Consider the following 17,099-nt stretch of genomic DNA (forward strand, 5'->3'; position numbering starts at 1 on the left):
GGTAAATTTGATTTAAAGTTGAATGAGATTAACGAAATCAACATATTCTCCTAATCTTGAAACTATTCAGCGAGACAACAGTAGCTTAATTGCGGAATTCAACATTACAGGATAAAGCTAGCTTTTTCTTTTTGTAAAGCCTGTGTTGGATTTCTGCGTCATCTAATAAAGAAGGAAGAAGTCAGTCAGAGGAGGAACACAGTTTGTTCTCATAGAAATGACAGTGTATTGAAAAACACGTAATCCAAAGTGTAACAAGCATGTTTTTTCTTTTCTCTTGGATGGCACCTGTATACAGTCTTCTCTTTAAACAGATTAAGGAAAATGTAGGCGAAAAGATAAGTGCTGTTATTTTCCATAGGAATCCAGACTGTCTGATGAAAAGATACGACCACTAAACCTTACAAATATTTTGTCAATACAGATTTCTGAAGATGTTAGTTTGTCAGAAGAAGTGGGGATTTTTTCAGCACAAAGAAGGATTTGTCCCTTTCTATCACACATAATTGTATCTACTTCGTCCATACATTATTTTGTTTCAATTCCTAATTAACTGTACACCGAGGAATTATTGTATTAAGGGAAGGAGATATGCTGCCCTTTTGATGTCAATTTGGTTAGTTTTGCCCCGAAAAAAAATATATAGGAAAAAAATGAAAGAAGACATAAATCTAAAAAAATGAAAGAAGACATAAATCTGTCCATGTTAGAATACAGTATAAAATTCTTGTATGCCATCAACGTGTTTTACACTTATGATTTAAATGAATCGAGATATTTTTAATTTCCATACATACCAAGTACATAATCAGTGGTCATCGGGTATATGCTATCAAATTGTTAATTGTTCCACACGTATTTGTGACTTCGACCTCTTGCCAATTGCAATTCTTTCCATTTCTTTAGAGATATTAAAAATAATATTAATAAAACAAATGATGTTAGTATGCACAACACGTGTTTCTGGAATGGCCTTAATCATAAACGCAGGTGGCCAAATGTTTGAGAGCATAAGATAGATAGGACCAAAATAAATAAAGCACTTAAGAAAAGTATGAAATGATATAGAGTAATAAATAAAGTACGAAATTTTATAGAGAATTCCGCTCAAACCAGTGCTACTCCTGGGGCCGTCTTAAACTTGCAGTGAGGTGATATTTTGTTTGCTCCATGTTGAAGGCCTCACTGCGACTTTGGATGAAGAACTGCAATACAAGCGCTTTTCCGTTGCTTTTTGTGGGGTTTCTGTTGTGCATGTACTGCTTTTGTGTCAAGGATGGATTATGTTATATAGATACAATGGATAAGCGTGGATTCTTGAAAAAGAAACCATGAGCCCGGAGGGCGAATGGTTTGTTTTTCATGAATCTACGCTTATCCATTGTATCTATAACTTAAACTATTGTGTTAATTTCTTTTCAAAATTATAGCCTTTTCTTAATTAGAAGGTATTGTAAGTGAGTTTAAATAACCATGTTATCGTGTCCAACGATGCATTGATAAATCTCAGATCACAATTAATTGGTTAACAAAATACAAATATAACACTTCTACCTTTAAAGATCTTTATATTATCAGGCATATGAATATTATCTGTTTTTACAAAATAAGTCATATTCGAACTTATTTCTAATAAAATTGAGAATGGAAATGGGGAATGTGTCAAAGAGACAACAACCCGACCAAAGAGCATATATAAAGTATATATAATAAGTATGTTACCGAAATTTCTAGCACTCTAGGCACATCACGATTTTCTCGCATAGGAATTTGCGAACAAACATTTGTAAAATTATGTAGCAAAACAGATGAAATCAAACTATATTTATACAACAAAAATTGGCAAATAGAATGTAATCATTTTTGTTTCAAACATGTGAAATAGCCAATAATAATAAAAAAAATAAACGGTAAAACTAGCTATTATTACAAAAATATCCACTATAATACGAAAATTAGAAAAAAAAAACAGAATTGGGACAACAGAGATAATACAGGGATTCGAACCTAAACCGACAAATCCCTATCGTTTAACTCGTTGATTTTAAGCATGCTAACCTCGCGGCTACCAACTTATACTATACGACTGCCCATTGTGTATATACAAAGGTACAACCCCTGTGTGTCCGATGTTCATTTATAGATGTAAAATAGACATCTAAGTTGTAACCCATTGGTAGCCGAGACGTTTCGTCGATGTGTTGATGTCAGTCATTCATAACAGATTTCAAGGAAGCGTTCGATTCCCAGTGAAGGCATATACAAATTACAAAGATTAAAGGTAAGTTTTTATATTAATTCCATTAGTGAACAGAAATCAGTTAATTAGCCAATTCAAACTTAATGAAATTAGACACACAAAGTAAACAATTGAATATAATTTGGTGAGTCCATTTCAGCGGCAGATTTAGGAAGCGTTGATTCTAGAAAAAGAATCCACGGTAAATGAATAGGCTGACGTCACCACAATGGTTTAATCCCCATATCCTTTGATTTTCTATTAAGTTTGTTACCCCTGGTGGCAAATAACCGCAAATGGTCGGTGTAGATTGTTACTGAAATAAACAAATTTGATACAGAAATAAAATTTATTTTCAGACATATCCACTGAGGTATATTCACTCCTATTCAGATTATTAGATTGTAATTAATAAAGATGTGGTCAGTCTTTTTTCTACAATGTACAATGGTAGTATTATCTGAAAAGTGACTGACCACCTTTTTTAATTAAATAAAAAAGAAATGTCTGAACAGAACAGCTTTTACGGCACATACAATATCTGAAAATAATAACATGAGTAATTTGTTCATGTTTCACATTTTATATAATGCAAGGATCAAAATGAAAATTAAAAAAAAATTAAAAATAATAATAATAATGATAATAATAATATTATTAGTAAAAATAAAAAACAAAAAATAAATATATATCAATAATGATTGTGGTAATAAAAAATTTATAGTCGGAGTTTATTACAAGTATAATAAGTAGTTAGTTCTGGTGTAAAACTATAACTGGTGTGAGGACTCTTGTTTTTGTTCGGTCAATACTGCTTTGAGGTTGCATTTCTGTAAATATCCACAATGCAATTTCCCATAGGAACTCCTTTTACGGCTAAAACTGTACCATTTTTACTATGAAGTTTTGAAAGAAATTATATCCTAGAATGGAAAGTTCATATCCACTACTTTTTTTTCAAAGGTCGAAATATAGGGATGTGCGGCATATTTGCAACGTTTATATGCCCAAAACTTGTAAGAGTTTAAACTTACACTAAAATTATGTACTACCCCTACCTTGACTCTAGGATTTCCACATATTTCAATATGAATGATATGCATATGCATATTTACTGGTAACATTCCCAAGTTATTTCTCTACGAGATGAAACATAGAGATCATAACTGGGAACCAGTACGTAAGAATTTCTAAACAAGACTTTAATTATTGCCAGCTTACACTATGTGCATGTTTTCTGACATGAAATGTCTAGAACCTGTTTAAAACTATTCTGATAACAAATTGAAAGCATTTCAGAATACTATAAATGTAATGTTTAGCAGTTAATCATTCCAACATTCAGGAATATATAAAGTTTCCAATCCTGCCTCTGTCTCCAGTCCACATCTTACTGTATGCCTATTTTGTCAATCTGCCTCAAATGGTCAGTTAAGAAATCCTGTCACAACAGTATCATCTCTAACCATATATCTATCATAATTTAACTAGTATATGAACTAGAAGTGTTTAAACAAAGCAATATTTCCAAAAGTAGTATGCATGAAGATACCAGTCTGATGTATGAATTTACTAAAAGTTTTATAGGAATGACTGCTACCATCTGATTTTTGCATAACTTCACAGCAGAGTTATTGTTTTCTACACAAAAGAGCTTTAAAATAATAAAATCATAGCATTTACAAGTTAAATTATTTGTTTTATGACCCAGGGGTAGATATTTTTCTCTGTTTTTTGCCCTGGGGCCTCAAATTTCCTAAATTCTTCTGCTGTTTCTAGCAATATGGAATATGTAGTACATATTTAGGATAAACCATGCTATTGTAAGTTTTATTGAGTTATTTTTGTATTTCAAGCTTTAATATTTTATGCTGCTGTCACAAAAAAGCACATTTAGGTGTTACGGATTACTTTTGGGTTTTCGACATGAAAAAAAACATCCCACCAATAATATTCAGGAAGGATCTATGAGTTGCAATGACTGCAAAGAGTAAATATAAGCACTTCTAATCAATTTAAATTACATATATGCATATATTATGAAATTATTTTTGAATTTAGGGCTTTAAGTAAACTATGTATACTGTAAACTGTGAATTTATGCTGAGTCATCATAGTTAAGGCCAACGGTTTTCTCAATCTTCATGAAATATTTATAAAACTTCATATTTGAGGTAATTTCATTACAATCTCTGAGATAAACCAGATTTGGTGAAATTCTGTATGTTCTCTTTTTTCACCCAATATAGGTTGCATTTCTGTAAATATCCACAATGCAATTTCCCATAGGAACTCCTTTTACGGCTAAAACTGTACCATTTCTACTATGAAGTTTTGAAAGAAATTATATCCTAGAATGGAAAGTTCATATGCACTACTTTTTTTTAAAGGTCAACATATAGGGCTGTTCGGCATATTTTCAACGTTTATATGCCCCGAACTTCTAAGAGTTATGTTTAACTTCTAAGAATTATGTACTACCCCTACCTTGACTCTAGGATTTCCACATATTTCAATATGAATGATATGCATATGCATATTTACTGGTAACATTCCCAAGTTTTGTCTCTACGAGATGAAACGTAGAGATCATAACTGGGAACCAGTACGTTCACAAAATTTATTCTCTATAAATACTATATATCTCCCCAAGAGAGGCGTGGTTTGAGAAACAGCTGTATTTACAAAGTGCAACCTTAATTGATGCATTTATCATTTAAATATACAACTGCGGTTTTTTCAATGCAATGCAGTATTCCAAAACGTGCATTGAATAAAAATGATTAATTAAGGATGAAACAGAGAAAATAAATCCATAAAAAATATATCACATTTCATGTGCAGGTGTCATAAAAGACAATACCATAGTAAGATCAAGTCCATCCTGTCGTTTTCCCATTTTTCCATACTCTGGATCTGTTGTTGTGTTCGGCAGACAATTTTGTCTTCCACCTCCCATTGCTACCTGATGATTTTAAAATTAATAGATCAAATTGATAAGCGCAATATTGAACTTTGAAGTTCAACATGGTTTTGTCGTTTTCCCTTATAAACAATATTTTTCAAGTTGCCGTTGGTTCATGTCTGTCATAAAAGAAAATTTCGTTAATTGTCTTGTTATTAATTAGGCCGTTAGTTTTCTCGTTTGAATTGTTTCTATTACAACCTATAAGATCATACTACCACTTCATTCTAACTCTGGTGGACAGTGTAGTCTCATTGGCAATCATACCACAACTCCTCATTTTAATATTTAGTCACCTTTGTCATACAAACTATATATAATACGTTCTTCATTTCCTGCTCTATATAATTTTAACAGTAGCAGGCTGTTTAGTTTGATATATTTGATTCCGTAAACATTAATACTCTAGTAAATACTAACTTCTTAATATCTACTATATGCATTAATCTTTGCCTAAGCTTGAAAAAGGACCGGGATTTATTTGATGACTTATTTGCGAAACGAGGCTATCAAGAGACGAATTTAGATGCACGTGTTTTCATTACCTGCTAATTACAATTTACATGTAACATTCATTGATGCCACATTGTCAAGGGGTTTAGTTATTTGTCTAAAGTGTCAAGTTGATCTCCCTTTTTATTTCGTATCATTTCTCGGAATGCATCTTATTTAGGCTATCAGAAGGTTGAAATTAGACTCTTAAATTAGAAGAGAAAAAAGATATCACTAATTAGTAACAGGGGTGTGTTCCTTAGATAAATACTACTCCAGCAGGGTTATGAGGAACAACGACTACAATCAACTCTGCACAAGTTTTACGGTTACAATGCAATTTGGTTGACCAATACACCGTGTATGTGTCTCAACTCACGAGTTTCCTGTTTGTGGTCTTAGATCTTTAAGTACCCCAATAGTCGTCTGATCTGTGAACTATTCCTTATTTTTGCATGGCGGGGGATGCATACAAAGACAATTACACCGTCGAGGTACTATCATACCATTCCGCTTGAAGTTCCTGTGAATAACATTCTCTTGATTTGTATAATGCGAATGTATTTACAAGTTTTGAACATCAGTGTATTACTGTTACCTCTTATGTAAAAGTCCGTAGTCTTGTTGTGTCTTTTTGATATTGTCATCTACGGTCATTTCACCTGATATTTACCTCGCACATTGTAAAAGAAAATTTTAGAAAATTCCAAGGTGGCATTTTCAAGGGACCTAAAAATCCAAAACAGACAGACAAAAATATGTTAGAAAAGATTGCATGACATCACACAAATTATGAAGCATGTTTAATCAGTTCTTAATTGAGATGCTCCGGAAGCATAAGCAGTTATTTTTCCTGATATAACATCTTATTATAATTACAACTATTAAATTAATATTATCTCACCTGTATATCATAACTATCATTGACAAGTTGATAAGCAATGTCGGTACAATCACCTGTCACTACTGCGTTAATCAAGTCTTTATCATTCTCCCAAGATCTCTGTGCTGAGTGGGCGTAGGCAGCTGCAGGTGTAGTATGAGTCAGTCTGGTTGTTGTCACTACTCCTGATCCTCTTCCTTGTAAAGTTTATAAAAATTGAAAAAAGAATTATGCAATAGCAACAACTGTTCACATACGGTTGTCCTACCATATGTTTGGGGAAACTACCTTTTATTTTCATTGTTTTTCAAACATTAACAAGATCATACTTTATCAAAGCCACTTATACATATTCCGATAAAGATATTGTCATTCTTAAATCTACAAAATTTACATAAATCATTACAGTATCGTTACGTTCAAGGACGTGATGCGGAGCTGTATGTGAAGTCAAACACGTACACGGATATTAAATGAAAAGTTATTATAAGTGGTTTTAAAATCTAGTTTTGGATCTTGTGAAAACGTAAAATATTAAGATATCATAGTCAATTATACATGTTGAATTTTTGAAACTATCGAGTATTAGTAAATACAAATTACAGTATTATTAGAAAAAAAAACACGTTTGAACTCATTTACAAGTGATACTACAGAGTTGAGTATAGGAAATATCCCTACCTGCATTTTGGAAGTGATCTAAAATAGAATGCACCCTTTTAGTTATAGATTCCGTAGAACAGTAATCAGTTTTCACATCTTCAGTATATCCAATCACTTTAACGTTTGTCTTAACCCCTCCCATCAAAGCTGTAGCTGTCTGTGCAGAATCTGGTACCTGCCGATCAACACCATAAACCTAAGAACAATATGTAAAAGATTATGAATAACGACGAACGTGAACATGAAATAATATATACAGACGGGCTATAAAAACGCAGAAAGAGATTATGTTGTTTAATTTTCAATTTCAAATAGCAATACTTGTAAAATACATATATAAACAAAAATTATCATTCATAACTTCATCGTCTAAATAAAGCTTTCAGTTCGAAAGTTGAAATTTCGCCACTATAATTTTCAAATCAGGTGGTATGCACTGAAATTCATGTTTTTCCTTATAATGAATGTGTTCCCTGCCGAAGACTGTTTAAAACTAACGCCGTAATGATTGACAAAGAAGTCGAACAGTTTTGTGGTGATGTTTTGAGTTCAGTTTTGTGGATTACTGAGTATGCCTCTGTCTCGTCCATTGCGGTCTGCATTTGGCAACTATGCGGCTTAAAACAGTTATCTACAGTAAACTCTGTGGAATTGCAGTATATGGGTAACATTTTTGGGTTAAATTGTGCTACTTGGTTAGCAGTTGACGCTGCAGTCGTACATTTGTCTGGCAAATAGCATTGGTTAATGAAACTGTAGATTTTTTGATTTTTTCGACCGTCGACATTAGCCAATCTACCAAATCATACATGTACATTGTAGCAGTGATGAAGAATTCTTGCAAAAACTGTGCTACTTCCATTGAGGTCGGGTGAGGAATTTATATTCTACTTATTATTCATTCATTCATTATGTGTTCATTTACACTATGGATCTTCGGTAGTGATTTTTATCAAGTATGATATAATGGAGAATACTAAACTTAGAAAATTTATTCATTTGAATTATGTAAAATGATGACAAAAGCTTTATAACATCTTCATTCATACGTAAAAAGAGTTTGGAAGCGGGACAAACAAATTTAAAATAAATTTACCAAATTGACACACCTATTTATTAGTTTTCCTAACATTATATAGAGTGGGGTTATTATTCTTTTACCCAGTTAGGTCTTTTATCACAAATTGTTTGCCTTATATAAATCAAATAATAATGTTTAAATGCATGTAATGTATAGGAATGTGTAAATGTATGTCTATTTTTTATTCTCTTGTTTGCAATTGATATGCCTTGATGTACATTTTAATTAGGAAATACACTGATTTGTTTGATGTGAGTTATATGACAAGAAAAGACTTACTCTTGCCGATTAAGAAATAAGTCTGTAAATTCTAGAGATTAAACAATGTACAAATATCTAAACATTGAACTGTAGTATTCATTAGGAAAAGAAAACACCTTCATTTAGGTATATTTTTACACATGTTTAATTTTCTGTTTTCCAAACTTGACCATATTTACATGTATGTAGTAACTGAAATTGGTATCTTACATTGACATCTTTTTTTTGAAGTTTGCCAAATAGTGCTAAAATCTACTGAAGTTATTTTGTTATTTTACCTACAATCCTTGAGTATATTTCATACATTACTTTTACCTTTGACAACGCAACCTGTGGAAATTCTTCAAATTTTAAGACTGTTTCTTCCTCTGTTTTTCATTATTTTTGGCCTTTGTATATTCTAGAAGCAGTTATGGTAGACATACCTATACCGTCTCCGATAAACAGAATGATGTTTTTGGCAACATTGGTGTTGAGATCAGGTTTCATTGCTGATTTGAGGCTGTCTTTTGCAAACTTGTTCCAGTCTGTGGCTACATTATTAAAAAAAGGTTTTTTTTTGTGTACCTCAATAAAATAATTTTAATCAAATAAATGAAACATGTCCTTGTATTTGCCATTAGTATATGCCTTATATCACTACACTTTGTAGAACACATGAATACATGTACGAAACTAGTATTATAGATTCAAGATGACTGTCTTCATTTCGAACGTCTCAAAAAAGTAAAATAACAAAAATACCGAACTCCAAAAAAATTCAAAACGGAAATTCCCTCAACAAATGGCAAAATCAAAAGCTCAAACACATCAAACGAATAGAAAACAACTGTCATATTCCTGAATTAGTACAGGCCATTCCTTATGTAGAAAAAGGTGGATTAAACCTGGTTTAAAGCTACATTTTCCAGTTCAATTCCAAACATGTCAAATTCAAATATAGAGAAAAAAGGCCATTTTTAAAATATATAAAATTTGGATTCATTTTCACAAGCTTTTTGAAAAGGATGTAAACCGTTTGGGTGGGGGATTCAAGTCATAAATCGAAGAATAGAAACAAACATTGAGCATCAAATACAAATCATAAGACAAACAACTATCCACAAAACCCCAACAGAAATTCAGATTAAGCAATACCAACCGAGAAAGCATGTACACAGAAAGACGACGTCTATATAAGATTAAAATCTATTTCTAAAATGATTTTTCCTTGGAAGTAGTATTGCTTAAAAAGTATTTACCAGATGTAAAAAGGTAGATAAATCTTATAAAAATATTTTTGTTAAGTTAAACAAATATTTGGAATATTTTATTTCTAATTTGTCAATAGACAATATAATTGCAACTAAAAGATAGGATTTAAATAACCGTATGCTAACGCTTCTAGTGCCTTTAACACATTTTTTTGTTATTTTTTCTATTAATTAAGCTCAAACCAGAGTTTGGGAATCACAGTCTAAATACTTTGTGAGTCTCAACACCGAAAAGACCTAACATTTGCTGAAGATATCAGCCAACATCGTGTTAGGTTTACTTACAACTTACTTTTTAAACAATTATAAAATAAATTAAAAACCAATTGTTCAGAGAACAATTGAAGGTCTTTCCACAGCAATTTTAAAATTTATTGAAAAGAAGCTAGTTCATGTTTACTCAAAGTTAAAATTGGCATCTTATTATCAGTTTCTTCATACTGATGCGATAAATAAGTGGTTTCTATATACTTCTAAGTGAAATAAGGGAGATAATTAGCTACTTCCGGTGAAGTAAATGTCACTTCCGGTCTCATATAATAGTTTCTTTCACACTGATTCAAAAAATATATAGTTTTTATATACTTTTGCTTGTAAACCAGGACATAATTGGCCACTTCCGGTTTATCGAAAGTCATTTCTAGTCTTCAGTGATAAGTTAATTTATTAAAATTATAAATATATGGATTCCGAGTACTTTTCTATGAAGAAAGTGCAAAAATGGCTACTTCCGGTTTTCTCAAGGTCACTTCCGGTTGTCATTTTTCAAGGTCATATGTCATCCAACCATTTGTAAAAGGTCATATGGCTTTATAATGAACCAAGTTGAAGTAATAATCAATTAACCTTATAATTGGACATTTTACGGGCACTTACTCCTATAATATGCCATTAGATTGTTTCAGACAAAATGTAACACAACTTCATTACAATAAAGCAAACATTTTACATTGTTGTTTCATATATATCTTAAAAAGTGTTTGAGAAAATGCAAAAACAAGGAAAAGTCAAAATTGAGAACTTGACCTTGACCTTTGACCTTGACCTCATTTTCTTAGTTAGGACCTAGGGACCTCAAATAAAAAGATTCAAGGGTTCTACGGTTAACGGTTTATGAGTTAAAAAAACATACCGACAAATTTATTTGGTAAAGGTAGATAACTCCTTTAAAATTTCATCGAATCGCTTCAATCCAAATAGCCAAATATTTCTGAGGATGTAACGAACAATTTAGAAAAATAAATTTGGCGATATCTTTATTTGTTACGAAGGAGATGCACACACTTGATAAACAGTGAATAGGGAGAGAACTCTTACAAAGAAAATTGTTCGGCTTAGAATGGGTGAAAATAAAAAGCGCATAAACTGTATGATACTATATAAGAAATATCTTAGCGACATATTGCGAAACAAATATTTAACGCGATAACAAAATTTGGCGGAAGAAAAAAAATAATAATCAGAACAAATACAATAGGTCTTTTCACAGAAAAGTGGAAAGACCTAATAAAAAAAATACAGTCAACATTTTCAGGAACAAAATTTGAAAATTAAATCATCTGAACTTGCTATTGTACTTTGAAAATCTTCAAATACGTGCACCTTTCCGGCATCATTTACAATTTACAACTATTGCAAACTGGTTTTCCATAAAAGATATTCACACAAAATCATAAAAAAGAGTATTATTTTTTTCGAGAGAAAACAATTTACAATTCTACGTATCCCATATCCGTATTTCTAATCTTTTACAAGGACTGCATTACTTGACTCCATTTTCTTGTCCATTTTAAATTTGGACTATTTGTGTCCTTCGCGATACATTTCACAAATATATAAACACTGTACTTTGACACCGTCTTACGTGTTTATGTAAAAGTAAAAGTTCAATGATAAGTTGATATTGATATTAAAAGACCTCTGAACAAAAAGGGGTGTTCAGATCCCCGAGCCCGAAGGGCGAGGGGATTTGAACAGCCCTTTTTGTGAGGAGGTCTTTTAATGTCAATATTAACTTAATCATTGAACTTTCACTGACTTACAAACCGTCAAAAACATATGAAAAGTACACAAAAAGCACTCGCAGAAACCTAATTCCACTGAATTGGACGAGTCTAAATATGTTTGCCTTAAATGATAGTTAAACAGTACTCAGACTGATATATACAATAAACAGTTACCAAATTGCAACGGAAACGGACCGATTAAATGGCAGTACATCATTCAATTATTCATTTATTATATTTTGTTTAGCATTAAAATAACACCAAATGATAGTTTTACAAAATTAGGGGGTAAATTTATGTTTTTGATCCAATTTTTCAAAATAACGATTTCTTATTTAATAAATGAGGCATTCAAAACCCTATACATACCTCATTTATAACTGACCAATGAATATTCTGCACAACAACTTCTTGTTATATATATATATATATATGATGTTTTTAATCTGTCAGTAATCATGAAACAGACCAGACCTAAGAAAACAGTAAGTAAATTCTTCCATCTATTAGCTTTTTAAACAGCTTGTTTCAGAACTTTTAATCGAACAGACCTAGATGCATAAGGTCCTTCACAATATTCATCCGGTAAATGTTCATTCCTTTTTGATTCTGTAATTTTACTACACTACGTTACATGCGAATGCAAAATATTAGTGTTGTCTGTTCAGTCCAATTAATTAATAGATGTTGCTTTGGGTTTTTTTAAAATAAAAACTATGCATGCAAACTTTAATGAATAAAATCGTATTAAAAAGCATAAGTGTGACATCTATAGCATCAACTAGGTTTCACTGACCCGATCACAACGTGTTTAGGTGACATATATTCGTAGATTCGATGTATTATATGAAAACAAACTCTTTTATTTTAGTCGTCCGTTATTCCCATTTTATGTCCAACTGAAGCAAAACACCTGAAAAAAAACTTTTACCTTTCTTAGTTTTATCCTTTCCTGACAAAACATCATGTTATAAATCGTATTAAAACAGTAGATAAGAACCATAGTAAAAAAATATTAAAAGTTTTTTATAAGCAGTCACTAATGTAATAAATTGAAGGAAAAAAAAAAACACAAAAAAAAACCATAAAAATTTAAAAGAAATAGTACTTCATAGCAATTTACAAGATCTTGTCTTTGAGTGCTAAGTACATGGAACAATTTATGAAGTTGATTGATTGGTGTTTGCTTTACGTCCAGTGGCAAATAGTTCATGCATGTTCATGACTATAACACATGAAGTCTTTAAATACAATACTCAATAGGTAGGTCGTGCAATAGGAGGTCGACAGTGAGGTTGGACGTGAAAATTTAAATTACCACTGGAAAATGAGGGTATATTGAATTAGGACAGAAATTTAGACTTGTAACAGCTGGCCACATTCGGATCACCCAAATAATTTGTGCAAGAGTTTTTAATTTGCCGAGAGCGTTGATCCATGAAATCTACACTAAAGTCGATCATCGATGTTTACGTGTAGTTTACAATATCATTTCACGCATTTAATTTAGGTTCGATACTTTTAGCTCGCTTTAGTAACTGTGAGAAGTCTGTTAAACTGTATTGTTTATTGTACTTGAGGTTTTGGTATATTATGTACTACCGCTCTACTGGTTGGTCTCATGTAAAGGTGTTCCCCTCGAGAGCGGGAGGTCGTTTGTTCGAATCCCGACCGGGCCAAACAAAGACGTTAAATTAGTATTGGCTATTACTTGGCGCTTAAAACGTGACATCATAGAGTAGGAGCACAGACTGGTCGGCTCAGAGTCGGAAATATGTCCGTGTCGGGTGACATTTTTTCCTGCGAACTAATATCTTGGGAACTTACGTATAAAAACACCGACTCAGCGTGTCAGTCTAGTAAAAAGCGCGGTTAATATTCGTATTGTATTTAAATGATATCGTCCTGAATATTCTTTTTATTTGCCGCTGGTCGTCATCCATTATCATCATTTATTTTACCGTTTTATTATACAGTGAAGTGTTTTTCTTCTACTGGTTTATATTAAAACTTCTTAAATTTTCACCGATCAAAATTAAAATAGGACAGGTGAAATTTTTCAACCAGAGACTAGTGATTGCTGGGATAATTTTGACAGTAAATAGTATTAAATCAAATGTGACTTTTGGGATATATAATATTTGACGGTAATTTTTATTGAGCTAACTCCGTATAACTATTATTAAGTCATTAGGCGGTTTTCACTGATTATTTTTCTGTATACGGATGTTTCTATAAAAAAAAGACTGAAAGTTGACCATAAATGTTTTGATATGTCTGTGTATTTGTGTTGCTCTCGCATTAATGTACAGTATATCTTTATCACCTTTTATTCAAAATCAAATGATTCACTTGGGTATAGAAATATTGACATCTCGAGGCCTCTCCCGTCCCACAGTATACCCTTACTAAATGGGTGCGTTCGTTTGGCTTATCGGATATATAAATACGCAGTTTTGTCCCATCGAAATAGGAATGTATATCAGATTTCTGGTGTAGTGAGAATTTCACGTTATCTATACGTTAAAAAAACATTAGGGGGAAAAAAGATCTATGCACGAGTTGAATGATCGAAATGTGTAATATCAACAAGAAAGGTCAGCTAAATCTTTTCAAATAAGTCGCTTGGCTGATTTTAACACATTTTTTGCGAATTTTGCTAGGACAATTGTAGATGAAAAAAAAAAATATAACGAAACCGATTAGCAAAACAATATCTAAAAAATAAATAAATGAAACGCCCAAAATAAGTTATAAAATTGAGAATGGAAATGGGGAATGTGTCAAAGAGACAACAACCCGACCATGGAACAGACAACAGCCGAAGGCCACCAATGGGTCTTCAATGCAGCGAGAAACTCCTACACCTGGAGGGGTCCTTCAGCTGGCCCCTAAACAAATATGTATACTAGTTCAGTGATAATGGACGTCATACTAAACTCCAAATTATACACAAGAAACTAAAATTAAAAATGATACAAGACTATCAAAGGCTAGAGTGTCCTGACTTGGGACAGGCGCAAAAATGCGGCGGGGTTAAACATGTTTTTTGAGATCTCAACCCTCCCCCTATACCTCTAGCTAATGTAGAAAAAACAAACGCACAACAGTACGCACAGTAAAACTCAGTTTAAGAGAAGTCCGAGTCCGATGTCAGAATAGGAAACAAATCCTTGAAAAATTGTTGTCAACATTTTTTTATCCATTTTTGCTTTTATGGCAAGTATTATACCTGTCTGAGATATGAATAAACTTGAAACAGCAAATGGTGATACGTAGACGAGACAGCCGTCATTGTTCGCTTCAATATATGAGTTATTGGCACTCAATGAAGATCGTTTTTCTGTTCTTATCCCCTCTCCTATTAGTTTTGCTAAAGGATACAATGTAACCCCTGATGTGTACCACGACAACGTTTTTGTAATGTTGAAAAAAAAAGATTAAATGCAAAGAGAAAAATGATGGAAGAAAGATTTACTTTTAAAAATTCATACTTAAATAAAAATGAAATATAAAAATTGGAAAACTGTTTGAGACGATTATTTATTGATTTATTGATTGTTGGTTGCTTAACGTCCAGTGGCAAATATTTCATGAATGTTCAGGACGAAAACAAGTTAACAATAAATACAATAGGTAGGTTTTGTAATAATAGAGGCCATCTGGGATGATGGTCTGGAAAATTTGGACTGCCACTGGACAATGAGGATATATTGGATAGGCACAGAAATTTTGCCTTGCAACAGGCCACCTACGGACCCCTCAATGAGTTGTTGCAAGGGTTCTTAACGTGCAAAGAGCGTGGCACTTTCTGTACACGAGGTATCGGATTTAACGTCCCTAATCTGACCGGACGTGGCTGCAAACTTGATACATCCCGCACAGCCAAACGGACGCCCCACTTTGGCAAGCGTTTTACTGCCGGTCGGAAAAAGACCAAGTGACCATATTTGTATCCCTCACAAGGGTGACGATTATTTACTGAAACCAAATGATTATACGTTACTAAATGAAGCTGATTAATGAATTGCTCCTTTCATGTCCAGTGTCAAATATGTCATGCATATTTACGACGAGATGCAAAGTGGATCAACCTGAGGCAAATGATTACAATTTTAAAGTGGCACTTTTTACAATAAGGCAGAGCGTTCGCTAGAAGTAAAACGTATGCCGTAATAGAATACAGTTGAATCATGATCGAAGTCGTAAGCTAAGACTTTAGCCCTCCTGGGGGCATCGGTGGCCGAGTGGTCTAAGTAGTTACTACTGTAATTACTAGCCAGTCAACACTGAGGTTGTGAGTTCGAACCCCGCTCGTGCGGGTGCACTCGACTCCAATCTTAATTGACTAGGATTGTCAGTTTTCCTATCGAAGGTCGGTGGTTTTGTCCGGGCACTCCGGCTTCCTCCACCAATAAAAACTGGCCGCCACGAAATAGCCCAAAAGCGGTGCTTACAAGTGGCGTTAAAACACCAAAAAACAAAATCAAATTAGCCCTCCTTCCCTTTTTTTTTCTCCACGGTAGACGAATGCCAAAAAACAGAACGTCATGAATTTACAAACAATAACGGCCACTATAAGTAAATGAGATATGGACTTTTTTATTTAAATAAATTCCTATTGCAGCCAACATCTCTCGGTTCAGGACAGGTTAGTATTTCCACCGATTGATTATTGAATGGAGATATTAAAGCAATCAAAAACACTTTGAATCAAAAATTCTCAAAAATTGTAAATTATGATATTTTGCTGGGTGTTATTTCCCAATCCTATTTCGTACCCCTTGATTTTAAGAGGGCGTATCTAATTAGTCATGCCCGATTAACTTTTAGTAAATTGAACCTCAACTTAAAGACCTACACCGGGTATTTAAGTTCGAGGTACAATAAGTAGACAATAGAAATCCTTTGTGAAATGAGATCGTCCCAGGTATCTTAGATAATCATTTAACTCTTTAACTCGTTTGCTATGCCCGTGTCTGTAGTGACGTTTTGGATTTCAATTACCGTAATCTATGTATTACTGGTAAATTATTAAGTCAGGGATATCGTTACCACAAATTACTTAAAACTGTAATAAATTCTTCCGTAGATATAAAGATTTGGTTTGGAAGTTTGGCTAGAAAACGGGATTGCAAATTCTTATTTTTACGATGATGTTGTTTACCGAGCCCTGAAATTTAGACTATACGGTATGGGTTTTTCTCATTAATGAAGGCTGTTTGATTGCCTATTATTGCTTTTATCCACTTCATT

The 17,099-nt window shown here is 32.8% G+C and overlaps 1 pseudogene; it reads right to left on the minus strand.

Annotated features, from left to right (window-relative positions):
- Nucleotides 1-5,873: 5,873 nt before the first annotated feature.
- Nucleotides 5,874-9,073, minus strand: LOC127712950 (alkaline phosphatase, tissue-nonspecific isozyme-like; annotated as a pseudogene).
- Between the last annotated feature and the right edge of the window lie 8,026 nt (nt 9,074-17,099).

Source organism: Mytilus californianus, unplaced genomic scaffold, assembly GCF_021869535.1.
Source record: "Mytilus californianus isolate M0D057914Y unplaced genomic scaffold, xbMytCali1.0.p SCAF_8, whole genome shotgun sequence".
Taxonomy (NCBI): Eukaryota; Metazoa; Mollusca; class Bivalvia; order Mytilida; family Mytilidae; genus Mytilus; species Mytilus californianus.